The sequence below is a fragment of the Ischnura elegans genome, chromosome 9 (assembly GCF_921293095.1).
Source record: "Ischnura elegans chromosome 9, ioIscEleg1.1, whole genome shotgun sequence".
Taxonomy (NCBI): domain Eukaryota; kingdom Metazoa; phylum Arthropoda; class Insecta; order Odonata; family Coenagrionidae; genus Ischnura; species Ischnura elegans.
Window position 1 is genome coordinate 27,336,136 of NC_060254.1, and position 20,644 is coordinate 27,356,779.

A 20,644-nucleotide genomic window follows, 5' to 3' on the forward strand; every position below is an offset into this window, starting at 1 on the left:
CAATGAGACTCCCCTTGGTAAAGATGTAATTTTAGATTAACTGCATATTTATTTCCTATTTTTCTATGGGCAGTATAATAGGTAAAATTTCCATTTCATTCATTTATTGAAAATTTTCCTATGATATAGGGGACAAATTGAGGTAATACTTTAGCTTAAAAAGTTGGCGAAATGAACCAAAACATTGGATATTATAATATGAAGAGGCCAAAAGTTATACTAAAACTATTAACAAACATGAACTTAAAAATGGGTGATCCCCAGTAAAATTTATGTTATACTTCAATTTTATACAAAAAGCATATCATCACTTTGATGGAATAAATTAAATGAAACATTATCAATTCGATCATACGTCGAGGTTATTAGGTAAATTGTCGTATCTTGTTCTTATACCTGAAAATCATTTCACAGGCCAGAACACGAGGCCACTTCCCCTCTCCACGTCTACGGACTACATCCATACAGGTAAGGAACTCCTCAATGAAACAGGACCAATTTGGTCATGTGTTAAGGTAAACCGGTAGGTTACCGTATCTTCTCCTCGCAATTTAACTTATAACTGAATATCGTTACACAGGCTAGAACACCAGGCCACCTCACCTATCCTATGCCTATAGAATACATCCACCCAGGTAAGGAACTCTTTCAAAGAAACAGAATCAATTTGTTTATACGTTGAGGTGATTCGGTAAATTACTGTATCTTCTGCTTACATTTTATCTAATGCCTAAATTCATTGCAGAGGCCAGAACACCAGGCCACCTCCTCGCTCCAAGTCTACGGATTACATCTATACTGGTAATGAACTCTTTTAAATGAAATATTTTCTCTTAGGTCAAACGTTGAGGTGATTTTGTTAATTACCATATCTTTTGTTTTCGTTAATCTTATACCTGAAAATCATTTTACAGGCCATAACAGCAAGCCTGAACACAAGGCCACCTCCCCCCTGCAAGCCTAAGGATTACATCCATACAGGTAGGGAACTATTTCAAAGATTCAGGTTGAATTTGGTCAAACGTTATTGTGACCGCTAAAGCACAGTATCTTCTGCTTGCATATTATCTTATACCCGAAAATCATTTCAGGGGCCAAAACACCAGGCAACCTCCTCTCTCCAAGCCTTCGGTTACATCCATACAGGTAAGGACATCTATTAATGAAACGGGATCAATTTGGTCATACGTTGAGGTGTTTCGGTAAATTACCTTACTTACAATCTGCCCTTTTTTATCGTATACCTAAATATCATTTTGTAGGCCAGAACACCAGATAACATCCTCTCTCCAAACCTACGGATTACATCCATACAGGTAAGGGACTATTTGCTACATCCTATTATTTCATCATTGGACAAAAGCAGATAACAATTCGTTGTGGCGGATGTACGAGGGAGGCTCAAAGAGGTTAGTAGTCCCACTCATTGACTTAACGCACACGAGAATATAATAGAACGAAATAAAATATATTGAAGGTTTCCCATTTTTACACACGTAGTTCAGTATAGTTGTAAGAATTTCCCGTATTTTCCCCCGTGTAAGGTTCCTATTTTCTCCTGCCAACGTATCTACAAGCGAATTGCCTATCGTCTTATGGGATCCAGGAATTTAGTCAACTGCAATTGAAATTGCAATTAAATCCTACGCTCTGGATTGCAGAATCCGTGATGACAGTGGGCAAGTTCCTTGTTGAAACGTTGAACTTGAATTGAGGTCATAACCCCCAGGGAAACCTGAAAAATCTTCACTGAAATTGTCGAAGAGATAGAAAGAATCGTTACACATTTAGTTATATATTCCGAAACATGTACTAACTTTAACGAATTAAAATACAAATTATATTATACTTAGTGCCTATTTTACACGCCTTTGGTATTGTACAAACCAGTGGCATATCCAGAGAGGGGCTTGGTGGGGCTGCAACTACTACCACCAATACTCTAAGGCAGCGGTTCCCAAACTTTTTCTTTCTGCGACCCATTTTAGCCCATACGTTTTAGCCTCGACCCCCTAAAAATGGTTGTCTAAGTTTAAGTACATAGTTCACTTTATTATTCGCACATTTCGTGACCCATTTCCGAACGGCCCGCGACCCCCAGTTTGGGAACCGCTGCTCTAAGGTTTCCAAGATGGAATTGTATTTTTTATCGGACCCCAACTATTGATGCAAGGAAAACACTTTTCTTTGTCCCTCATATCTCCCCATCAGGAATCCGCCTCTTTTCACACAAAAATTCGATGCACATCAATTAGAACTTTTTCGAACGCAAATTGCCACGTTCTTACACAATATTTCAAATCAGCGTTTTCATTAACGCTAACGTAAAGTATCTGAGGCAAAAACCAATATTCTGCTAGTATACAATACTACTCAGAAACTCATTTTCTAGGGCAAGAACAGCATGCCAATCGATTGAAATGCGGTGAGACAGTATAATTGAAAAATTATAATTTTAGATCATTAAAGCAATAACACCGAAAACTAACGATAATTTTTAAACTACCTTTAACTTCATTATTGCACATTCAACTCTCATATGATATTATGATCATAGAACACATTTGTGTCTTGGGAAACAACCAATTATAATAGTACTTCATGTATATACAATCTAGAAACATACTTACTCGAATTTTTGTCTTAATATGATTGGGGATAATTATATCCCAAGATAAAAACAATTCATCTTCATTAGTTAGCATAGGTTTGTGCAGCTCCCCTATCCGCTAGCCTTATCTTAGTGATTTACTTCCCTCTTTTCTAACCTTCATCTTTTATAACCGTTCCTAAGTAATTCATTCGGGGCCGTTCCCGACAGTTTTTCCCTTCGACCTATCTTTTGATGATTGTTTTCATCACGCCGTCATGCCTCGTTGTATGGCGAAATGGGTTTCCCCACATTTTTCTGAGGGTTTTTGATAGAAGTCTTTTCACTCAAACTTTTCATCATCATGAATACATGATTATTGCCTACTTTATAAAATACCGATGTAGGCAGATGCATGACAGACTTGTATACAGAGATAAAGAAATAAGGTTGTTTATACGAAAGCGTATAACACTCCCCGTTTGGTACTTGGCATCGAGTCCGGTAATAAAAGAGCTTTGTGTTAAACAGGGAAGTGCACTAGTGTTTCAAATGCACCAAAAACATTTTTAAAATTAGAGTTCAGAATAACATAATGTCGTAAAACCACAGTTTAAATCCTAATAGTGAATACTTGATTCGAGATGACCGTCTGAAATATGGAAAAATTCAAAGGCCGCGAAAACGGGTGTCCATGTTGAATATTGGCCGTGACGTCACAAGGCAGTAGCAGAAGGCAGCTTCTACACCGTTTAGTTCTACCACTATTATTGCATAGAAAAATTACAGAATTTGAGGGTATCCGTTTTTTGCTGTCATAAAATATCTTCAGATTATATATGTGGCTGCTTCTCTTTTGAGTAAACGACTTCATCATTGCGTAATATATTAATATTCATTTACGTGTCAACTTCAAGTTTGGAAAGAGTAGTACGAATAGCACATTGAATCTTTAATAAATGCATGATGGCATTTATTTTTCGCTGGGTATATTTTGGCACAATGCCGTTTATCATGCCAAAACTTTTTTGTAAGAACCGAGTCAAACTAATAAACCTATTTCAGACATTTGCTGCAAGATTTATTCGTTGCGTATGTATTCACGCCGGCCGGAACGTTCGCCCTTCGCAACTAGAATCATGGGATGTTAGCCTTATTTCCGAGCTAGCTGGTTGTTGCAATGGTTCGCTGTCCAGGATGGGTTCAAGAAAAGATAATCTTGGTTGGGAGAAGGAAAATTCCAACGATTTATAAATGGTATACCAAACTTTGATGTACATATTTATGGTTACTGAATTTTTGAATAAGGAGGACAGGTTCAACGCTCCATAGAAATGCGAGACGTTAAGGCTAACAAGGGGAGACCACGTACCTTGCTGCATCTTTTTCAATTAGGGCGTTAGTTAGGCTGTAATTAATTAATTTTCATGCGTTACTTTTTACAAGTTATATATATAAATTCAAAATATCCTCGTTATCCCAATGGACCGGTTGGGGTAGTGGTAGAGTGCACGAGTCAAAGGAATAAATGTTACCCGAAGGGCCGTGGGTCAAGTCTACGTTATGGCATTATTTTTTGTTGCCTTCATTGTCATCATACGGCGTCTAGTTTATCATTAATTATAATTGCAGCAATCATTGACATGAGACAATTTTTTTATCGTCATTATGGCGTTTAGGTATTTTAGCAGTGTCATTACAAACGCCGAGATACGATGACTACAAGGGTTGGTGTGCGCTAAAATGTTAATTTTTTCTTTGCTTATACTGACCAACTTCCACATTAAAAATGAAAACCACTCTTGCAAGAGCACATACCATTAAAGGCTCGCGGCAAGCAACAATATGCGTACAGGCATAATTAATAAGAACACAAAGCGAATATAAAATGCCATATATCTCGAACACTTGTAAATCACAATACTCCAAAGGGAGTTTACTTACTCAGTACATACCTCAGTACCTTGTACTCAGTACCTACCAGTTTACCTCAGTAGCAGTGCTAAAAGAACCATTCTGAAATATAATTTCAACAAAAAATAGGATGAAATAAAAGTTGATAACCCTGGAACGGGCGCGCTGGCGTATAAAATACGTCAATCTTTGAAAACCAAGGATTTCGACATTGTACGTACATTCTGGGCTATAATGGTCTCGTGTATTCTTATAATGTACTTTGATTGCCTATATTGCGAGTTTTCAAAGTTCGAGGTATTGTAGCTAATTTTTTAGATCAGCAAGATGAACCCGTCACCAGTGGAGTACAAATTACGCCGCGCGACCTGCCGTGTACCTTTATATCTGTATCACCTATAACTGTACTAATTTCAACAAATAAAGATTAACTTTAACAATAATCGTTTGTTATCATATATGCACATATCATGGGCAAAGTACGCATTTTGCCCGGTCGTGTAAAAAAACATTCGCGCCATAATTCTTTAACCAAACTACTTTCAGTTTATAAATTACGTAGGTCTACGCGGAAGATGCTATATTTTGACTCAACACACTTTCTGATGTGACTGAGGTACCTATTAAGTAAATTATTATAATATAAATATCAATTTGATCTTACAATACCTTCAAATGATCTTCAAAACAGAATATCATCGATAGGTAAGAGTCAGGAGTAGCCTTGAACCATTTATTCCGTATAGCTTGTGCTTAAGGCACGGGAATGAATATCTTCTCCAGGCTTTTCTTTCGACGTCGAGATGAAATTTGGAACAAAAAATCATTTATAATTCTATTTTGAATTCATGTTTTCGGTACTAGACGACATTTTTAGGAAGCAAACTCCACCGATTCCCGGAAACTCTCGCCGCGCTAAAGAAGGCGACGGAATACAGCGATACTCCACTGGTGACTACTGCCTTGTGACGTCACATCTCAATCAAGATGGAGGCACTGTGTTTCAGCGCAACATGAAATTTTCCGACTTTCAAAACGTTTTAAAGTGCATACCCCAGATGCAGAAAATAAAAGTGACTACACTAATGTTTCTTTTTTAGGCTAAACTTTCAAATTCAGCAATAAAAAAAAATTAGTGCACTTCCCTACTAACTAAAGAACTAACGGGATCGCTTTATTTATATATCTCATTTTCATTCATTCTCTACACAGAATGAGTTCATGATTATTATTACGATTACAGGTACCCTGTCCACATTCACGACATAGCATGAGATTATCACGGTGGATATGATATCAGTGGTCAGTAAGGTCAACCTTGGGGTGAGGACGGCCGGGGGGTCCAATGGCTACGAGCTAAGAGCAGAGGAAGATATTGTTGTGGTGGTCCGCTCACGTAAAAGTACTGTGTACTATAATGTATTGTTAAATTATTGTACCTAGTTATTGCTCTAGCAAAGAATATAAAAATTAAGAAATCATTTAGGAATACATTATTTCTGGAGTTGTGTGAGTTAAAATTTAAAGTTGTGCCCGCAAAGAAAAATATAAAAAAGGCTGGCCTCTGGGGATGGTCAAATGCAAAGGGTACCGAACAACATTGTGTTATACCAGTACCTCCCTAATATCTCACATAAGATCAATTAAAAAGTAGCGGAATTCGTAATCATCTATCTTTTGTTATGTATATCTGACCTCAATGTTACATCTTATAGGTATATTTCTCATTTATCCCCCTGAGACTTGAAAATATTCGCTTTAAATTAGTTCAAATGCAATATATCGCCTGAAACCAGTTAATTTTTAAAAGATCGTATATGAGAACACCGGGAGGTAAAGGGATGACATGATTAGACACAGTATTGTACTTAAAGTTCTATCATTGAGTTCATTAAGGGAAAATTGAACTTACCTGGAGTATATCATTATGTTATTATCATAGAATATGAATTTAAATAACGTGGAAAGATTGAAAAGAGTAGAAAGATGCTGTATGAAAAAGTTGTACCTTACGAAGGGTAGGTACCTATAAACACCAAAAGGCAAAGAAAGTAGAAACTGAAAGTTAGATACGCGAAACACAAATGTCACCTATGTGAGCTATGGCGAGGAATGATCTTTGAAACAATTAAAAAAATAGCCTCACTTACTAATTTGGTGGTCCTAGGTAGAGTAAATTAACAACAGTCTCCTGCAATGCAATTGTAATCACATATGAGCCAAAGCATCTTTAAACGAATAAGGAACACCTAGGAAACAAATACGAATCTGGAATCGCACTATTGTATTTGTGTGAAGGTTCACGCAATTTTTTTAAATCTAATTAAAACGATTGTTTCGGAAAAGTGCCGGTCTGTTTATTTCCTAGCATTTTTCTCCACGTTGCCGAAGATTTATCGAGAGAATGAGGGTTTCTTAGCATTATCGCGACCTTAGAAAAGGAATATTGAAAGCCATTACACCTCTTTCAATTCCAAACATTTGCCAAAAGTGATGCCCAGCCGACCTACATGAAGTGCCTCGGTGAAGAGCTAGTGCCCATATATCTCGATCCTGTGTTTTCGAAAGGAAGGCTTCATTCGAAAAAAGTGACAAGACAAAACATACATACTTACCAGAAACAGGGAATCCGAAGATTGGTTTAATGCAACTCCTCAATAAATATCCATCAAATAAAATTTTAAGTACTATAAAATTGTTCATCATTAAATTCTACCTCGCCTGCTACATGAATGTCATCTATACATATCTCTCTACCGTTCTTACCTTTAATCTGTATTTCAACGATAATTTTCATCAAATATGGAATATCATTCATCATGAATAAACACACAAATGCACGCAATATATTTATACCAAGAGAGAAGAAAATAAATTTTAACAGCTCGGGCACCAGACAACTATCCAGGAGGGGAGCAGCCTTTGAGGACAGCATGTCCAGGGGAACTTAGCCTCATTTATACTAAGTATTAAAAGTTACAAAATGAGATCGGATCTTAGAATCGAAAATTGCTCGATATAGGATTATTCAACTACTACTGGCAGTGCCTTAGTCTTATATTTTTTTTAATTAATAGGCCAATTTTGGAAACAAACGCCAACGACGATAATTACATTTCATCTACGGATGCTCTGGCAAGCATCAACGATGCCTTAATATTCCAGCATCATTCAAATGTACTGTGTAGCTAATTTAATGTAACTTATAGAGAATAAAATGGAGATCTAAGAAACATATCTGTATAAGAAAAAAAATCTTTTCAATAATTGAATATAAGTTCGGAAAGATGTTTGAACTTGGCTGAGTGCTACCAGTATATGCAGGAACCTGGCAGTTTAAAGTGTATCCATGACTTACGCTATTGTATTTTGTGGGAATATAGAATATTTTGAAGTGTCTTGCCATGGATATGTCAAAATCGACAAAAATTGACTTAGCACTCAGTAGTGCTGTAAACTTCCGCTATAATCATATTTTTTGTCTCCGAACCGAGCAGTTTAAAAATAAGATTTATAAAGATAAAGATCGAAATGGAAGGCCCAAGTGGTACACATGCTGTCATTCTTCCAATTTCTTTCGGAAAAACTTTCCACAAAGCTCACTTGTAAATTTCAGCTTATATTCCTCAAGGAAATCTTTAATTTTTTCTAAACATCCTCTTAAAAAGCGAATTTAAACAATTTTTTCAATCGTATTGGACATTAAGCCTATGTTATAGGTGATGTTAGAAATAGATAATGATTGATATGTCTTCGATGAGAAATATCATCGCCCGTTATGATGAATGTTTTCACATATTCAATTTTAGGACCCCACCAAGCGACGACATAGGACGTCAAAAACATATATCAATTTGTCTACTGAAGGCGATGAATTAGTAATGACTAACGTGACAGCTCTTGGCGATGCTTTTTCTTACAAAAGCGCTGTGATTGGTTTGTCTCATTCAATTAGCTGGAAATTTAGAGCCATAGGTATTTTCTCGGACCAAACCGTATTCGATGAAAACGATTGGACCGAAAACCAGTAGGATACAAATATGACCGCTAGAGACCCTGCACGTCCGTTGTATCAAAATATTTGATGCAAATATTTGCATACAAATTCAACCGTGGAGCACCTGCTGAACTATGAATGTATACACATTTGACATTAATTCGGTTACAAATAGTACAGAAGAGATATAAATGGTGTTATTTCATGAATCCTTTGATGACGAGAAGAGAGATATTTCTTTTCAGGCATGAAATTGAATAAAATTACAAGGAACTAAATTATAACATTGATATTTTAGCGGGAAAGTTGAAATTGACCAATGCTATGAATTCAAGCCTATTTACTAAGCTACTGTATGTAAAATAAAATTTTGGTACGATCCGAAAGGTATACGGCATCTCATTTACTTTTAGTCTCATACTTAAAAATTTGAAGTTAAATGAGCAATCTACGGTTGAGAAATAAAAACCCTAGAAGAGGCTAGAAGACCAGAAATTTCAAGAATTTGTTCTGGAATGAATTACACATGATCAAGTATAAATACCGGAGCAATGATTGTAGACATATTATAGGTGTAATATCAAAAATATTGCTATGCAAATTTAACAAAAGATGGGATTGAATTAAAGTATTTCATGATTACATTACACGAAAAACATTTCAGATTAACATTTTGGTTTTCCCTAAAACAATTTTAATTAAAACTGTTTTAAGGAAAACCAAATTTAATTAAAACAATACACATTCGTCTAAAAGTGATGCATATTCTAGACAATAATACAGTAACAATAACGAGTCATTAGCACTAAATAAAAAACACAAAAAAGAAACACTCACACGGAAAAAACGTTAACCTGGAACTTTCGAAGCTATTGGCATCGTTCTCAACGTCTCAGGTAAAAGCATTATTTGTACAATCTTGTGCTTCGGGACGCGAACATTATTACGCAGCTTTCTTTTAAGGGTAAAGGACCCCAATATAATTACGATATGTTAATATCAGACGAGAAATAAAAAAATAAATTTCACTTGCCGCTTGAATAACTAAATTAATTAGCCAAATATTTTTTCCCACTCTCAAGCATTACTCTAGGCAAATTTTCATTATTGATCAAAGTAAAATGAATAAAACTACATTCATCTTCCCGTTTGAATACCGATCCTGTAATATGGACTACGAAAAATAATATGAATTGTCTATATAGTATCAATTTCAAATTTCACATTGAATAGTCACTTAAGACGGAATCCCTGAGTAGGGATAAATTTGCGCGACTGTAATTGTAAATTAAAATGACGATTCCTATGAATACAGGCCTGTTCATCAAGCTACTGTAAGTAAAATAAAATGTTTGCACTCACACGATCCGGCATCTCATTTAATGTCGGTCATCTACTAAAAAAATTGAAGTTAAATGAGCAATATGCAGTTCAGAAATAAAATTCTAGAAGAAGCTAGAAGATCAGAAAAATCTAACCTTGGTCTTCGAAGAAGTATACGTGATGCAGTAAATACCGGAGCAATGATTGTAGGCGTAATATTAAAATGAGCGCAATGCAATTTTGAGAAAGGACCAGTATAAATTAAAATATTTCATGATTACATTACCCGTAGAAAAATTCAGAATAAAATTTTGGTTTTCCTTAAGTATACCCAATAAAAACAATAATCAGTAAATGAAGGATGATGCATAGAGTTAAAAAAATCAATAACGAGTCATTATCACCTAAGAGAAGAGACACCTAAAGAAACACATAGGGGAAAAACAGCTACCCGAGCTTACGAATCTTTCCGGCATCTTCCTTAACGTCTGAAGTAATATATGTACAGTTTTGAGTACAAAATATACTCACATATTATGAATACATGGACAAAAAATACACCATTACCGCTTGAGTAACTAAAATAATCAGCCAAAATTCATTTTATAATTCCCACTCACAGAAAGTGTCCGTAATTGATCGTTGTAAAATGAATAGAAATAGATTAATCAAAACGTTTGAATACAATTCCTAAATTTTGGAGTAAAAAAAAGCATATGAATTGCCTACTCAGTGTCAATTTACAATTCCACATTGAGAAGTCACTTTAGACGGAATCCCTGGTTAGGGATATACTTGCGCGTCTATAATCTATCCTACAAATATCCTATATTTGTTAATTTCGCATGTAATCATAAATAAAAAAATTAATATCCTAATATGTACCCAGTGATTCATTATTGAAAGGTAAAACCTCCGACGGTGCAACAATGCTTTCGGAACAATACGCCAACCGTTACTAGGAGAACTATATTACTCTATTCACGACAGCGACCAGAGCGACAGGCTTCAGGAACACTTTTGTGAAAAATAAGATTTTTAGCAGAAAACTGCTCTACTTTGAATACCAGCATGGGCCAATGTTTATGTAAGTTTTATAAGCATTATTAGATAGTATCACTAGACGTAAAACCGCTAAATATTTGCTAATTTTAATTGAAATACGTGGTGGAAGGGATATTGCCTAGCAACCATTTGATTACAGACGTCATACATCCCTTGGCTGGTCGGTCTTGAATGATTCAACAGTTTTCGAGTGGTGATGCACAAGAAATTGGGTATTCTCTTAATTTTAGGAGTAATATTCCTCAGAGGTGAATTAACTTAGCAATAATCGGGATGGTAAACCTTATGTGTATGGTTGAATGGCGAGTCTCGAAGATTTAAGCGCATATTTCATGCTCTCGCTCTCTACGATATGCAAAATCGGCATCGCTTAATTTATGCAATACCAATTATACGACGATGCGGATCCATAGTGTCTCAATACAAAAGAATCCTACTGGATGTAGAAGGTGTTCGCAAATTCCAGATGTCCTAGGCGCGAGACCATTTGATATTATTTGATGTACATGGGCGGTTGAGGAATTTCATTAAATAATGAAGACGATACACAACATATTCACCATTATGTACGATTTTAAGCATTATAATTAGTATGATGAACAGAAATTTCTTATTTATTGCATATGAAAGGGCGAAAGGTTAAAATTATCTTAAATAAAAACTAACCACTCGCTGAAGTGTTGATTTCCTCAATGTTAGTTGATGAACTACCGGCATTTTATGCAAAAATGTTAATGTAAATATTGTGATTAGCAGGGGCGTAGCCAAGATAATAAATTGGCTGCGTCACGACCCGAAGATTAGGGGAGTTGAAGCCGCTGAACCCCTAGGGGAAAACGTAAGCATTATAATCTCAAGAAATCACAATTTATGCTATTATTATAACGCAATTGAAGGCTCTTCGGAAAGCTGTTTTGCGAAAATAATCGACGGAGTAATTTAAATTCATTTTATGGATTAATATCTTTCTCCTAAATGAAATGGTTTCGGGGTGCGCGTGTCCCCTCGGATCCCCTGGCTACCTCACTGGAAATAGGTATTTTTATTTCATATTGGCGTTTTCTTTTCCATACTTAATAACCTGACTCAGTGGCGTACTTATTATTATGCTATGATTGGAAAAGGAGGGCCTTTGGTGACCCCCCCCCCGCAGGAAACTTTAAGTACGGAAAAATGTTTGAAAAAAATGACATGGCTATAAATACATTTCATACCATTTTCGCACTTCAAATTTAAGTTTAGGCAGATGTACTTATTTTATGTAAAAACCACACAATAGTTTTCAATATTTTTTATTTTCTGTTAGACTTTGGGTGGGTGAATCTATTCCTCTCATCCCATATATATGATATGACCTTACATATTTAACTCATATAAAGAGGTCCCTTACTCCTCTTCCCGTCCACCTGCCCTACGACGACTGTCTTCATGTAGATATTATAGGACTTACATATCCTTCATTCTTCGCAAGGCAAGCGGAAACGGCAGGGGAAGAATAGGGATGATCCGGGACCAGGGAGAGAGGAGGAATCTGGCGCGGATCAGGTACCTCCACCGGAGGACTCCTTTCCATCGATGCATCCGGAGAACAACGCCATGACCACCGTGACTCCACCCAGCACCCCGGAATCGGATGCATCGATGGAAAGTGTCCCTCGACCGAATTCTCCGGTGGAGGACCAAGAGGAAGAGGTGATGATCCCGGATTGGCTTTTCCGGGAGGAGAATCTTGGGGCGGGTGATGTCGGCAGGGACATCGTAGTGGCCGCTCCGCGGCAGCCACCGGGGGAGCCAGCCGCGGACGAAATGCCGATGGGCGTTGTTAACATCATCGTCCGCGCGCTGGCTGTAGAGGATGAAAGACAATGGGTGGTCCGGGCGGTGGAGGTCCATTTTCCGGATGACCTGGTATTGGTCCTCCTGCTCCCACCAGCCCCCGCCGCGGAGGAGCGATCGCCGCGGGCCGGGCCCCAAGGCGAGGGGCCCATTTGAGGCCCGCGGCTGGCCTCCATCAGCAGGTGAGTATTCCTTCCTTTCCGTAGCAATTATGAGTACTGGGATAACTAAGGCCCTTTACAGGTAACCCCTACCCCGGGATGTTAAAAGATTCATAGTTTCTAATCTTACCAAGAGAATCACGTGATCGGCTTAGTTCTTGCATCAGCCGTCACCTATCATCACTGACTTCATGTCTAAATGAAAACTTCAAAAACAACTATCCACTACGTAGCTGAGGGATATATGACATTTTTAAAATCAAAGGTCATAATGGAGTTCAATTCGTTCGGAGGGCCGGAATGCTGCAAGTCACTTTATCACGGGATCAAAAAAATTTAACATAAACCTACAATTTCAAAAACCAATAATCTGAATTGATTAAACGGTTCAATCAATCAATACTATTCTTGGCATTATTTATTTTTGACAACTGCGTCGATATTCTGTTCGCAATACAATATTTTCTTTAGCGTCTAAGGACCGCCAAAAATTATTCGATTACCCTTGATCTTGTCGATCTCGTTCGTTTTCTTTACCTGAATACTCCACTTAACTCCGTTTAGAAATAGAAATCTATAGGGCCCCTCTGCCTCTCACCGCCTAATGCGTGGGATGCAAGGGAAAGCTGAGGAATTTGCGCAATGATAGAGGGAAGGAGACTGGGAGGGCAAGAGAAACTTGGTGTCGGCATCATCCTGGTGGGGAGAACACGGTTTTAAGTTCCATCCGACATACCGAGTACTGCGCTTAAAGGATATTCCGCCAAGGACTTAACCAGGGATCGGGTAGTCTCTGAAAAAGGAAATATCAGCCACCTCCAGGCAAATACCTAGCTGCTTTGAACCCCGGGATAAATTTTGCTGTGGATGTACCACCTGCCTAAACGATAACACTTATTTAAAAAAAATCAACAAGCCTCAATCAAAATATTCGTAAATTTTATATTTTAATCATGAGGAATATTTATTAACTCTTAATAAAAAGGATCCAATCCTACAACAAATATTCTGGTTCTGTTAATTAATAGAGGTTTATGATTGATGGAATATTGTAAAACTTCCGCATTAAGTAATTATCCCCATAAGATTCACGCGAGGATTGCATACTGCTCAATTCAACTCGCGTTTTTCACAAATGTAATTAATCTTTTGTCATCTCATAGTTCTAAATGGAATTTTATAAGATTTTGCATACATTTTTCCATCGTGAGCTTCGGAAAGTCTCGTCGTTCTCTATCCATATCGGCTGCATTGCTTACATTAGATTGTCTCAGTGGTTTTATGTTTTAGTAGTGGGGATTAGAAAATAAGTAGGTTGGTGGTTAAGATTGCGCTTCTAAGTGTTACGTAGTTGGAATACTACCTATCACGTAAAATATTACTTGAATAAACACTATTCGATAAGATTATTTTTCATTTATATCTGTTCCATTTCAGGACCATAACATCTCGGTCCTCCCCGTCCCATACATAGCTCCAGGAAAAGCCAAAGGTATGTGAAATTTGCTATTTTTATTATCAAAATAAACTTTTAGTTCCCTGATCTAGGAATTATATTTCTTTTTTATTCCGTCTTCAAATCGGTGTTGTTATATATACCAATGAAGCACTTCATTTACAATATTGTTTTTCCCGGATATTAGGTTGGATTCATGTCACAACGTGATCATAATTTTGTGTTTGAGTGGCTCGATTGTTTTTTATGATTACTGAAATAATTGTTTTGGATTAAAATTAAAAAATTACTGATATTTTTACGTCGCTATCAGGGTGAAGTTTGCAATGGCAAAGATTGGATACATCTATATATAATATAACATGGTTTCCAGAAGGAATAGAGCAGAAAAGAATTAGATAGAAAATAAGTTCACTAAAATCTCGGCTATGTTACAAAAAAATAAGATAAAGGGTATAGGAATTTATCAAATGAAATAAAGGTAGGAGGGATTAGGGAAAAGGTCAAAGGGGATGCAGAAAAGGTATTGCTAAAGAGAGTGTGGACCACATTGAGGAATGAAATTTACAGGATTGTAGTTGAGACAAAATGCAAAAATGGCTGAGGAAGGTAGATGCAGTAACGAAATAGACCATGGTGCCGACGGTATTGAGTGGCAAAGGATAACGATGTATGAGGTGATTAATGAATCGGGTATCAAACGAATATAAAGAGAAAATACAAACAAATGGGGGACGCTGGAATGTAAAAGTATGATACAGGATTGGCTTCCACTCTTTTTTTTTTAATTTCTTAAATTTCAGTATGAAAAACGATGGTTGTAGCAAAAGTAAACGGTAAAACTTTTAATGAATATAGTTTATTGCTATTGGCTGAGATGCGTACCAGTCAACTAACCTGACCGGCATTGTGAGCATGAACTCGATTCTTGTAAGGTAAAACGATTTCGTCTTGATGTGCCAATAATTTATTTTTTTAAATTTGTAGACACAAATAATGCGTACGATATTGTAAAAATTACAATAGCAGTAAAAAAAGTTGACTAGATATAATGGTGATTTGACAGTTATTGATTCTCATACGAACCATGCATATGATAGTGACATAATTATCACGTGTATACTAAATACTATAGGCACATAACACTGAGGGGACAGATAACTTTAACTCCTTTTCCGTTTACATCAATTTTCGATCTGCCCCTTGTAATAATACGCTGATTCCAAAACAGTAGTTAGTTTTCTACTACCACGTCATGTTTAATACTACATCTTCTATGATTGTGACGACTCTCATCTAAATTGATCTTCGGTCATAGGAGGCATCAAAATGGCACCTGGTCGCTGACGCCGAAGGAGGACTTAGACGGGTGCATAGCCGTCTACTGGTGGCGTAAAAAACTATGAAAATGGCGAAACGATCGTTTTTTTCATCTCGTCTGGGGATAAAGATTTGATAGCTGAATTTTATTGAAAATATTCCATAAAAAACGCCACATTCGAATTTCAAAGGGTTTTTTAAAAATTAAACTTTATAAATTCCTTGATTTATAAATTGGCGAATATGTAGACATTAAATTTCGAGGTTTAGAAGAATATAAGAATATTGTAGTTATTAAGTTTTTAATAAGTAGTTTTCATTCAAGGAAATGTTTACATTATTCCTCTTACTCTAAGTGAACAAGGTAGATGATAAACGGCCCGCGAAAAAGCACCCCACCGACACAACCATTTTCGTATTGATGCAAGTGATACTATGACACAAGTGACTAGGAAGGGGTAGGGTAGCTAATGTGTTGTGCAGGTCGCATAAAAGTCACTGTTTTTGTAATGAGACTCCTTTGCTAACGAAGTATTTTTAGGTATACTACCTACTTTTTCCTATACTTCCATAGACAGTATAATAGGTAAAATTTCCATTTCATTCTCTTATCGACAATATTCCTATGATATAGGAGACAAATTGAGGTAACCTTATAGCTTAAAAAAGTTGGCGAGATTAACCTTTACCTAGGATATTATAAAATGCAGAGGCCATAATTTACACGAAAACTCTTCACAGACATGAACTTAAAAATGGGTGTTCCTCAGTGAAACTTATGTTTTACTTAAATTTTATAGAAAAGGCAAATCACCACTCGATGGAATAGAATCAATGAAACATTATCAATGCGATCTAATGTCGAGGTTATTCGGTGAATTACTATATCTTGTTCTTAAATTTTATCTTATACCTGAAAATCATTTCACAGGCCAGAACACCAGGCCACCTCCCCTCTCCAAGTCTACGGACTACATCCATACAGGTAAGGAACTCCTCAATGAAACAGCATCAATTTGATCATGTTTTGAATTGAACCGGTAAATAACCGTTTCTTCTTGATTGAAGATTTCGCGGCTCATGACGATTTAAAATCAAGGTTCTTAGAGTAAGTCTAAGAACCTTGAGGCAAAACGACTTCCATTTGACGTGCCCATAAATTATCTTTTTTTAATTTGTAGACACAAATAATGTGTACGATATTGTACAAACAACAATAACAGTAAGAAATTTTTGACTAGATATAATGGTGAGGTGACAGTTATTAATTCTCACACTAACCATCCATATGATAGAGATATCATTATCACGTGTGTACTAAATACTATAGGCACATAACACTGTGGGGACAGATAACTTTAACTTCTTTTCCGATTACATCAATTTAGGAGCTGCTCCCTGTAATAATATGCTAATTGAGAACAATAGTTAGTTTTCTTCTAACACGCCAACCTTATCACTTAATCTTGTATGATTTTGTCCACTATCAGCTAAATTGAGTTTCGTTCAAAGGAGGCATCAAAATGGCGCCTGGTGGCTGAGTGCGTAGGAGACCATTGACCGGTGCATCCCTGTCTAATGTTGGCAAAAAAATATGAAAATGGAAAAACGAGCGTTTTCTTCATCTCGTCGGGGGGAAAAGATTTGATAGCTGAGTTTCTTTATTATTTTTTAATGAAAATCGCAACGTTCGTAGTGCAAAGGGTTTTTTAAATCTACATTTTACCTATTCCTTGATTTTCAAATTGGCAAATATGTAGACGTCAATATCCTAGGTTTAGATGAATAATTGAATATTGAAGTTACGTAGGTTTGTATAAATAGTTTTCATGGAAGAAAATGTTAACATTAACCCCATTACTAAAAAAAATAGATGATAAACCCACCGCGGAAAAACACTTCATCGACACAACCATTTCGTATTTATCCAAGAGATACTATGACACTTGTGACAGGGAAGGGGTAGGGTAAATTATGTGTTTTGCAGGTTGCATAAAAGACACTTTTTTGAGTAATGAGACTCCCCTTGGTAAAGATGTAATTTTAGATTAACTGCATATTTATTTCCTATTTTTCTATGGGCAGTATAATAGGTAAAATTTCCATTTCATTCATTTATTGAAAATTTTCCTATGATATAGGGGACAAATTGAGGTAATACTATAGCTTAAAAAGTTGGCGAAATGAACCAAAACCTTCGATATTATAATATGAAGAGGCCAAAAGTTATACTAAAACTATTCACAAACATGAACTTAAAAATGGGCGATCCCCAGTAAAATTTATGTTATACTTCAATTTTATACAAAAAGCATATCATCACTTTGATGGAATAAATTAAATGAAACATTATCAATTCGATCATACGTCGAGGTTATTAGGTAAATTGTTGTATCTTGTTCTTACATTGTATCTTATACCTGAAAATCATTTCACAGGCCAGAACACGAGGCCACTTCCCCTCTCCACGTCTACGGACTACATCCATACAGGTAAGGAACTCCTCAATGAAACAGGACCAATTTGGTCATGTGTTAAGGTAAACCGGTAGGTTACCGTATCTTCTCCTCGCAATTTAACTTATAACTGAATATCGTTACACAGGCTAGAACACCAGGCCACCTCACCTATCCTATGCCTATAGAATACATCCACCCAGGTAAGGAACTCTTTCAAAGAAACAGAATCAATTTGTTTATACGTTGAGGTGATTCGGTAAATTACTGTATCTTCTGCTTACATTTTATCTAATGCCTAAATTCATTGCAGAGGCCAGAACACCAGGCCACCTCCTCGCTCCAAGTCTACGGATTACATCTATACTGGTAATAAACTCTTTTAAATGAAATATTTTCTCCTAGGTCAAACGTTGAGGTGATTTTGTTAATTACCATATCTTTTGTTTTCGTTAATCTTATACCTGAAAATCATTTCACAGGCCATAACAACAAGCCTGAACACAAGGCCACCTCCCCCCTGCAAGCCTAAGGATTACATCCATACAGGTAGGGAACTTTTTCAAAGATTCAGGTTGAATTTGGAGGTTAGTAGTCCCACTCATTGACTTAACGCACACGAGAATATAATAGAACGATATAAAATATACTGAAGGTTTCCTATTTTTACACACGTAGTTCAGTATAGTTGTGAGAATTTCTCGTATTTTCCCCCGTGTAAGGTTCCTATTTTCTCCTGCCAACGTATCTACAAGCGAATTGCCTATCGTCTTATGGGATCCAGGAATTTGGTCAACTGCAATTGAAATTGCAATTAAATCCTACGCTCTGGATTGCTTAATCCAGAGCGAGAGGAGGAATCTGGCACGGATCAGGTACCTCCACCGGAGAACTCCTTTCCATCGATGCATCCGGAGACCAACGCCATGACCACCGTGACTCCACCCAGCACCCCGGAATCGGATGCATCGATGGAAAGTGACCCTCGACCGAATTCTCCGGAGGAGGACCAAGAGGAAGAGGTGATGATCCCGGGTTGGCTTTTCCGGGAGGAGAAACTTGGGGCGGGTGATGTCGGCAGGGACATCGGAGTGGCCGCTCCGCGGCAGCCACCGGGGGAGCCAGCCGCGGACGAAATGCTGATGGGCGTTGTTAACATCATCGTCCGCGCGCTGGCTGTAGAGGATGAAAGGCAATGGGTGGTCCGGGCGGTGGAGGTCCATTTTCCGCATGACCTGGTATTAGTCCTCCTGCACCCACCAGCCCCCGCCGCGGAGGAGCGATCGCCGCGGGCCGGGCCCCAAGGCGAGGGGCCCATTTGAGGCCCGCGGCTGGCCTCCATCAGCAGGTGAGTATTCCTTCCTTTCCGTAGCAATTACGAGTACTGGGATAACTAAGGCCCCTTACAGGTAACCCCTACCCAGGGGTGTTAAAAGATTCATTGTTCCCAGTTTTACCAATAGAATTACATTAGCGGCTTACTTCTTGTATCAGCCGTCAGATTTCATCAATGGCTTTCCTCCTAAAATAGTACTTAAGAAAAAGCTATCCAGTACATAGTTGAGTGATATATGATATTTCTAATGCAAAGGTCAAAATCGAGTTGAATTCGTTCGGAGGGCCACAATGCTGCAAGTTACTTTATAACGGCATCCAAAAAAATTGAAATAAAACTAAAATTTCAAAGACCAACAATCCTAATTGATTAACCCGTTAAATCAATAAATACGATTTTTGATTTTATTCATTTTTGACTTTACGTCGATATTTGGTTCGCGATACGTTATTGTCTTTAGCGTCTAAGGAACGCAAGAAATTATTCGATTACCCTAGATCTTGTCGATCTCGTTTGTTTTCTTTGCCTGAATTCTACACCTAACTCAGTTTAGAAATAAAAATCTCCAGACATACCAAGTACTGCGCTCAAGGACATTCCGCAAATCACTCTAGCCGGAATGGGGCAGTCTCTGAAAAATTAATGCCATCTCCAGGGAAATGCCTAGCTGTTTTGAACGCCGGGATTAAGTTTTTTGTGGGTGTACCTGCCTAAATGTTAACACTTTTTTTTAAATCAACAAGCCTCGATCAAAATATATTTGTTAATTTTATATTTTACTCATTAGGAATATTAATTCACTCCAAACAGAAAATGATTGAATCCCACAGCAAAAATTCTCGTTCTTTTCATTACAGGTTTATGATTGATGGAATATTGAAAAATTCCGCATTAAGTAATTATCCCTATAAGATTCACGCGAGGATTGCATACTGCTCAATTCAACTCGCTTTTTTCACAACTATAATTATTCTTTTGTCATCTCATAGTTCTAAATGGAATTTTATAAGATTTTGCCTACATATTTCCATCGTGAGCTTCAGATAGTCTCGTCGTCCTCTATCTACATCGGCTGCATTGCTTACATTAGATTGTCTCATTGGTTTTATGTTTTAGTAGTGGGTATTAAAAAATAAGTTGGTTGGCGGTTAATATTGCAATTCTAAATGTTAAGTAGTAGGAAAACTACC

General features: G+C 37.1%; 1 long non-coding RNA gene across 2 annotated transcripts; it reads left to right on the forward strand.

The window, feature by feature from the left end:
• The first annotated feature begins 909 nt into the window (after positions 1–909).
• LOC124166117 lies at positions 910–5,876 on the forward strand. Of its 2 annotated transcripts, XR_006866403.1 has the most exons (4): positions 910–981; positions 1,092–1,146; positions 1,263–1,316; positions 5,748–5,876. It is a non-coding gene; the product is annotated as an uncharacterized LOC124166117 (long non-coding RNA). The 2 variants fall into 2 exon arrangements; XR_006866402.1 differs by lacking the exon at positions 5,748–5,876 and having other exon boundaries at positions 1,263–1,404.
• The last annotated feature ends 14,768 nt before the right edge of the window (positions 5,877–20,644 follow it).